The 8,610-nt window shown below is 39.5% G+C and overlaps 1 long non-coding RNA gene across 1 annotated transcript in view; it reads left to right on the forward strand.

The window, feature by feature from the left end:
• Nucleotides 1–1,086, forward strand: part of LOC110451836 — a 10,994-nt gene extending 9,908 nt beyond the window's left edge. The window contains exon 3 of the long non-coding RNA XR_002463111.1: nucleotides 7–1,086. This is a non-coding gene — a long non-coding RNA (uncharacterized LOC110451836). The remainder of the gene's footprint in view (nucleotides 1–6) is intronic.
• Nucleotides 1,087–8,610: the final 7,524 nt, after the last annotated feature.

An 8,610-nucleotide genomic window follows, 5' to 3' on the forward strand; every position in this document is an offset into this window, starting at 1 on the left:
GGTAAGGTCCTTGTCTATGACAGGTGGTGTATTTATGTGTAAGGTCCTTGTCTATGACAGGTGGTGTATTTGTGTGTAAGGTCCTAGTCTGTGACCGGTGGTGTATTTATGTGTAAGGTCCTTGTCTATGACAGGTGTTGTATTTTTATGTAAGGTCATGTTTTATGACAGGTGGTGTATCTATGTGTAAGGTCCTAGTCTATGAGAGATGGTGTTTTCGTGTGTAAGGTCGTAGTTTATGACAGATAGTAAGGTCCTAGTCAATGACAGGTGGTGTATTCGTGTGTAAGGTCATAGTCTTTCACAGATGTTGTATTTGTATGTAAGGCTATAGTCTATGACAGGTGTTGTATTTATGTGTAATAAACTTCAAAATAGCAATGCTGTTATAAAAATAACAGTACTATGTAGGAGTCAAAAATGACTTGCCGGCGTTCTATAGTTCCAATCCAGCTGAACAATTCTATACCAGATGTTATGTCCTTAACTGTTTTATTATGTGGTTATATAACTTATGTTTACAATGTGTGTCTTCATATTTTGTTTTGCGGTCAACTTGTAAATAAAATGTAACACGTTGAGAGTTAACATGTGACAGGTGCTGTGTTTTGTGCCTTTTAAGGGTGTCTTGTTTTATTAGAGGTACATTATTCTTTAGTTTTTGCACGAGTTCGGTCTTGTTTGGGAAATGTCTTGTATTGTGATGATTTTAACGGGATCGATGTTGAAAGTTATTGTTTTGTTTTGTAATTATTAAACGAAATTGGTATTGTGAGTTAGTGTTTTGTTATGTGATCATTTTAACGAAATAAGTATTATGAGTTAATATTTGTTTTGTATTCATTTTTAAAGAAATGGGTACTGTAAGTCAGTGTTTAGTTATGTAATTATTTTAACGAAATAGGTATTGTGAGTTAGTGTTTTGTTATGTGATTATTACAACTTGATCGGTAATTTTGGGTTAGTGTTTGTTTAGTGATATTTTAATGAGATTGGTACTGTTACTTAGTGTTCTGCTTTGTGGTTAAGCTAACAGGGCGTGTAAGGTTGTATTTTCTGTGATAAGTCTCGTGGTTAAGCTTACAGGGCGTGGGAGGTTGTATTTTTTGTGATAAGTCTTGTGGTTAAGATAACAGGGCGTGTAAGGTTTTATTTTATGTGATAAGTCTTTTGGTTCTGGGATTAGTTTTGTGGTTAAGGTAACAGGGCGGGGAAGGTTGTATTTTCTGGGATAAGTCTTGTGGTTAAGCAAACAGGGCGTGTAAGGTTGTAGTTTCTGTGATAAGTCTTGTTGTTAAGCTAACAGGCCGTGTACGGTTGTATTTTCTGTGATAAGTCTTTTGGTTAAGCTAACAGGGCGTGGAAGGGTGGATGGTCTGTGATAAGTCTTGTGGTTAAGCAAACAGGGCGTGTAAGGTTGGATGTTCTGTGATAAGTCTTGTGGTTAAGCTAACAGGGCGTGTAAGGTTTTATTTTCTGTGATAAGTCTTTTGGTTCTGGGATTAGTTTTGTGGTTAAGGTAACAGGGCGTATCAGGTTGTGTTTTCTGTGATAAGTTTTCTGGTTAAGCTTCAGTAACAGGGCGTATCAGGTTGTGTTTTCTGTGATAAGTTTTATGGTTAAGCTAACAATGCGTGTCATTTTGTGTTATCTTTGATTTGTTTTGTGGTTATGTATATACAATGTGCATTGTACATGCAACTCTTCGGATATAAACAAATTCTCACTTAACTATCTTTTTTATTTTAAAGAATATTCCCTAGGCACAGGTCTTAAAATGGCTTCCACTGTTGATTGATGTTCAACCCAAAATATTGGTACCACAGGGTGGTAATTGCAACAGGTATGTTTATGGTTAGGTTTATCACTCCGATAGGCAGCATTGGTTTACGTTATTGGCACGCCACAATGCAATATAAATTGGTCTATCACTAATTGACCAGACGTGTCCATACATGGTATGTAATCTATCAACAACGTTGTTCTATGTACTATCAACACATTATAAAAAATACACGCACGCAGCCAAGTATCTAACCAGACGTATTGTCAGGTGTCGGAGATAAGACATATATTGCATGTCACGACTGAATCGAAATAACCTTGTCTGGTCGAATCGTAACAAACAGAGATATACCCTTTGAACAAAATGCAAAGTTAAGCTTAAAGTACAATTAATGTTAATTCATTCCAGACAAATTCACTGTTCGTGATATTTCAAATAAATTAGTATAGCTAATATTTATAAATCAGAGGAAATGCTACCTGAGAGAGAGAGAACAAATAAAGAATTGTATCACAAATTTTTTTTTAGGTTGTCAGAATTTTAAAGATTTTATATGGAAATTTATGTAAAAAGGAGTGAAAAAAAATGAAAGACACAATATTTTTACAAAATAACGTCAATAAAAATGATACTGACATAGATTAGTATTGCATTAATGTATATCAATTTAATAAATGCTGAAATTGTGTAAAATTTATCCTCTATATACGATATAAAAATTGACATTTTATAATAAAACCATATACACATAGTAATTGCAAGCAAGAGTTATCGTTCTTGAAAAACTTCACAGTAGTGAAATAGGTAGCCGGTTTCCTGAAGTACAGGAAAATGGACGCATGTGACTCATTGATAAAAAAACCACCTGAATTAATACCTGGATTGCTTTGAAATACTTTAATATTGAGAGAACACAATGTTCTGTCAATAATAAACATACAATATTCATCAGTTTAATATTAAACATTAGATTTTGCGGAAATTGTGATACTGTCTCCCTACATTGAATTTTCAACTAGGGATGTACTTCCTGTTTCCGTTTATCAATACAATCCAATGACCTTAATTAAGCCGACTTTAGATGTCTCTCCACCTAAATGAAAAAACAAAACCAAATGATTCCGCCTTATCACAATATTCGGACAACCACTGCAGGTTCGGGAAAAGAATAAGCAATAATTAAAAAGAGTGTACGTCCGTCTTCTGCTGGAACCAGCTAATCATCAAACAGATACAATTGTAACACCAAAGTCCTCTTATCGTATGGACACGACAATGGGACTAGGAATCACATGTTATGGTGTGTACACGGCAATGGGACTAGGAATCACATGTTATGGTGAGTACACGGCAATGGGAACCAGGATGCACATGTTATGGTGTGTAAACGGCAATGGGGACCAGGATGCACATGTTATGGTGTGTAAACGGCAATGGAGATCAGGATGCACATGTTATGGTGTGTACACGGCAATGGGAACCAGGATGCACATGTAATGGTGTGTACACGACAATGGGACTAGGAATCACATGTTATGGTGTGTACACGACAATGGGAACCAGGAAGCACATGTTATGGTGGGTACATGGCAATGGGAACCAGGAAGCACATCTTATGGTGTGTACACGACAATGGGACTAGGAATCACATGTTATGTTGTGTACACGACAATGGGAACCAGGAAGCACATGTTATGGTGTGTACACGACAATGGGAACCAGGAATCACATGTTATGGTGTGTACACGGCAATGGGAACCAGAAAGCACATGTTATGGTGTGTACACGACAATGGGAACCAGGAATCACATGTTATGGTGTGTACATGGCAATGGGAACCAGAAAGCACATGTTATGGTGTGTACATGGCAATGGGAACCAGGAAGCACATGTTATGGTGTGTACATGGCAATGGGAACCAGGAATCACATGTTATGGTGTGTACACGACAATGGGACTAGGAATCACATGTTATGGTGAGTACACGACAATGGGAACCAGGAAGCACATCTTATGGTGTGTACACGACAATGGGACTAGGAATCACATGTTATGGTGAGTACACGACAATGGGAACCAGGAAGCACATCTTATGGTGTGTACACGACAATGGGACTAGGAATCACATGTTATGGTGAGTACACGACAATGGGAACCAGGAAGCACATCTTATGGTGTGTACACGACAATGGGACTAGGAATCACATGTTATGGTGAGTACACGACAATGGGAACCAGGAAGCACATCTTATGGTGTGTACACGACAATGGGACTAGGAATCACATGTTATGGTGAGTACACGACAATGGGAACCAGGAAGCACATCTTATGGTGTGTACACGACAATGGGACTAGGAATCACATGTTATGGTGAGTACACGACAATGGGAACCAGGAAGCACATCTTATGGTGTGTACACGACAATGGGACTAGGAATCACATGTTATGGTGAGTACACGACAATGGGAACCAGGAAGCACATCTTATGGTGTGTACACGACAATGGGACTAGGAATCACATGTTATGGTGAGTACACGACAATGGGAACCAGGAAGCACATCTTATGGTGTGTACACGACAATGGGACTAGGAATCACATGTTATGGTGAGTACACGACAATGGGAACCAGGAAGCACATCTTATGGTGTGTACACGACAATGGGACTAGGAATCACATGTTATGGTGAGTACACGACAATGGGAACCAGGAAGCACATCTTATGGTGTGTACACGACAATGGGACTAGGAATCACATGTTATGGTGAGTACACGACAATGGGACTAGGAATCACATGTTATGGTGAGTACACGACAATGGGAACCAGGAATCACATGTTATGGTGTGTACACGACAATGGGACTAGGAATCACATGTTATGGTGAGTACACGACAATGGGAACCAGGAAGCACATCTTATGGTGTGTACACGACAATGGGACTAGGAATCACATGTTATGGTGAGTACACGACAATTGGACTAGGAATCACATGTTATGGTGAGTACACGGCAATGGGAACCAGGAATCACATGTTATGGTGTGTACACGACAATGGGACTAGGAATCACATGTTATGGTGAGTACACGACAATGGGAACCAGGAAGCACATCTTATGGTGTGTACACGACAATGGGACTAGGAATCACATGTTATGGTGAGTACACGACAATTGGACTAGGAATCACATGTTATGGTGAGTACACGGCAATGGGAACCAGGAATCACATGTTATGGTGTGTACACGACAATGGGACTAGGAATCACATGTTATGGTGAGTACACGACAATGGGAACCAGGAAGCACATCTTATGGTGTGTACACGACAATGGGACTAGGAATCACATGTTATGGTGAGTACACGACAATTGGACTAGGAATCACATGTTATGGTGAGTACACGGCAATGGGAACCAGGAATCACATGTTATGGTGTGTACACGACAATGGGACTAGGAATCACATGTTATGGTGAGTACATGGCAATGGGAACCAGGAATCACATGTTATGGTGTGTACACGACATTGGGACTAGGAATCACATTTTATGGTGTGTACACCAATAGAACAGTAAGGAAAGGCTAAAGGTTGCTTTACCATGATACACTGATTTCGCGGTAACCTTATTCTTTGCGAGAAATACATCCCGCGAAATTAATCCAGAGTTACTGAAAAGTTACATTTTTGGTTACGTGAGCGCTGTGCTTACATTTATATGTATATAAATAAATACGAACAAAAACAATATTTTCTTACTCTCTTACTTAAGTTGCATCCCGTCGACTCTGGCGATGGAATATCTTAGGTCATCATGCGACCTGTGGTCACTGAGCTGCTTCACGTGACTAACTAGGCATGGTTGGTTGGTTGGTTGTAGAGGGTTTAACGTTCTTTCAACAGCTATGGTCATTTCAGGACGTGTCTCCATGTGTGTTTTGCGTGCTTGCGTGCATGAGTGTATTTGTGCCGGAAACAGGGTGTGTTGGTATACCTGTCTCCTTGCGATAGCGCGGATCTGATGTCGACTTTGAAGTTATATCTTACTGAAATACTTCCAACTATTGCTTAAGATCAGGAAAGCTATAGGGATTATCTCCCCTTGCATGTAGCCGTGTTCTTTTGGCGTACGCGTACGTGACAAATTGACATATTGAGTGCTGTCCTCTGTTTCAACCTCCTTTCAAACACTCAATTTCAAACACAAGGGAAGAAGAAGGTTGAGTGATGAGTTTGCTCCTTTATTTGTTATAAATTCATGGTAGAATTCGATTGAAACAAAATTTTGTAATACAATTAGGTTGTGGTGGTCGACTTCTCTAGTTTCGTTCTAGGTTTGGAATAAATATGATGACTGGACGTTATTTTCAAGGCGGGTGATTACCCAATCCTCAATCTATTGTATCTAAAGATTACTATTGATTGATCGAAGCTTTGATTGCGGCATTTATATACAGCGAAAGTATGATATATATTTTAACATTTTTTTCTTTCCACCGTGACCGAGTTGTCAATGTTACAACAGGCTAAGCCCTTATTAGTTTTCTTCAACCGTCAAAATGTTATTTGCAAATAAATATTTTGCAGAAAGTACTGTAGCATGTATCCATATATATTACTTAGCTATCACAGGGGTCTGTGGCGTTGATATTTCTGTCTCCTGTGTTACATAGCTATCACAGGGGACTGTTGCGTTAATAATTTTCCTCTGTTACATATTATCACAGGGGACTAGCGTAAATATTGTTCTCCTCTGTCACATGGCTATCACAGGGGAATGTTGCATTACTATTTCTCCTGTTACATAGTATCACAGGGGACTGTAGCGTTTATATTTTTTCTCTCCTGGGTTACATAGCTATCACAGGGGACTGTAGCGTTTGTATTTTTTCTCTCCTGGGTTCCATAGCTATCACAGGGGACTGTAGCGTTAATATTTTTCTCTCCTGGGTTACATAGCTAACATAGTCATCTGAAGTTAAAATTTCATATATAAGTTGTTAATTTTTAATTTTCCATGGAGTTGTCGATTCAATTAACGACATGAAAACCCCTAATTAGGTGTCTTTAACCGCTAAGGAGTTATCTATGAATAGATAATTATCTCTGTTACTTATAAAAAGTCTTGGAAGCAAAAATGGGAAACTAATATAGTTTAATTTCTGAGTGTTTTCGAGATGCAAAAGGCTAAACAGAAGAGGTAGAATGTCCCCAACCAGAGTGAGGCTCCGCTGGCAGTAGTAGAGGAGGCACCTGCACATGTACAATGTACATAATACCAGGAAAAGGGGGAGACCCGAGCCGGACACTACAAAGAGGGTGAATCAGTTAGAGGCAAATGATCAGGAGGAAATTTCTTAAGAATCGAGTATTGAGCCAGATGTTAGGCCCATACAAAGTGTCCATGCCCTTTTGGGGGGTAACAGTCCTGACACACGTAAACAGAAAATCGTTTCTGGTCAGTTCATCGACCTGACTTCCTTACTACAGAATAATGTTACTAGTTTAAAGAACAGAAGATACTCATTAACAAAAATGGAGAGCTGTGCATGAAACCTAAAATACAGGATAAGATCTATACCATTGAGATTCCATCAAAAATTGGATCTTGAAAATAACATTCGTTTAGGAGCGGCTAAGTCGGCGGGCTGGAGGCTATATGATGAGCAGTATAGGCTAAAAAAGGGGATGGAACCTGAGAGCTCCTGAGCGGAGATTGATAGCGAGTTGTGGCTTATATACATGGACGGTCACAGCAATACATCTGTAGACAAACAGGGGTATCCAGCATATAGTTCAGATACAGGATAGCTCGGTGTCTCCCAATTAAAATAGACTTTTACTAAAATATAAAGCTCACTCTAAAAAAGAACAGGGGGCAAGGGCACAATACTGGAGATTCCCCAGACAGGAGGGTTTTTGTGTCTGGTTAGGCATGAGGGTAGAATTTTGGAAATGCGTCTAAATTTTGACGGCCCATTAATGTGACATTTTGGAGGTAAGCCCTTGACCCGTTATTAATTCCATTCGGTTTTACAACAACCCTTAACTGTTTTAGGAGTAGGTGCAAAGCGCTACAAATCACACTCTTTTCCTAATTGGGGCAGCTGGAATTCCAGACTCGGAAATCAAAAGTGCTGGGAGGTGGAAGTCTTGAGTCATTCAAGTCGTACATTAGGTTAATGAAAGTTTAGCAATGTCTGGGGGGCTCTTCCAGTTTACATCCTGACATATCCAGACATATTTGTGACTTGTTTGCTGATGATGAAGTACATTTATCGGAGATAGGCCAGAATAGTTTTCTTTATGGGTTACAGGGTGGAATTGAATTTCCTCTTTCAATGGGTAAGGGGGTAGTTTTTCCCCCCGGCGTATGCGAAAAGTGGTCATAAAATTGGATCCATGTATAATGCTGTTTTTGTGGGATACCATTTGCGGTAGCCCGAAATGTTATGTTGAGAGCCATTGGCTCGAATTGTTTTCCCCCGCTGCCTTCCCCCGCTTTGTGGCGGATGTGTGGCCATTTTGGCGTTGCGCGGCAAAAAACTTTGGGAGTGATAATTTAGGTAATTACTATGCACTCGACCTTCGTTTTCGGGGTCAGGTGTAAAACGTCATTTCAGTAAAGTTGTATTGACAATTGACTTTACAGTAACCAAAAGGAATATAAAAAGTTAAATGTACATGGAGAAATTGGCTCCATGTAAGATATGTTTTTAGGGTATCATTTGCGGTAGCCCAAAACTATTCAGAGCAATTGGCTCATATGGTTTGTAACCAAATTTGATAATAAAGCCGTGACTACTTACGCCAAACAATAATT

The sequence above is a fragment of the Mizuhopecten yessoensis genome, unplaced genomic scaffold, assembly GCF_002113885.1.
Source record: "Mizuhopecten yessoensis strain PY_sf001 unplaced genomic scaffold, ASM211388v2 scaffold6211, whole genome shotgun sequence".
In the NCBI taxonomy this organism is placed as follows: domain Eukaryota; kingdom Metazoa; phylum Mollusca; class Bivalvia; order Pectinida; family Pectinidae; genus Mizuhopecten; species Mizuhopecten yessoensis.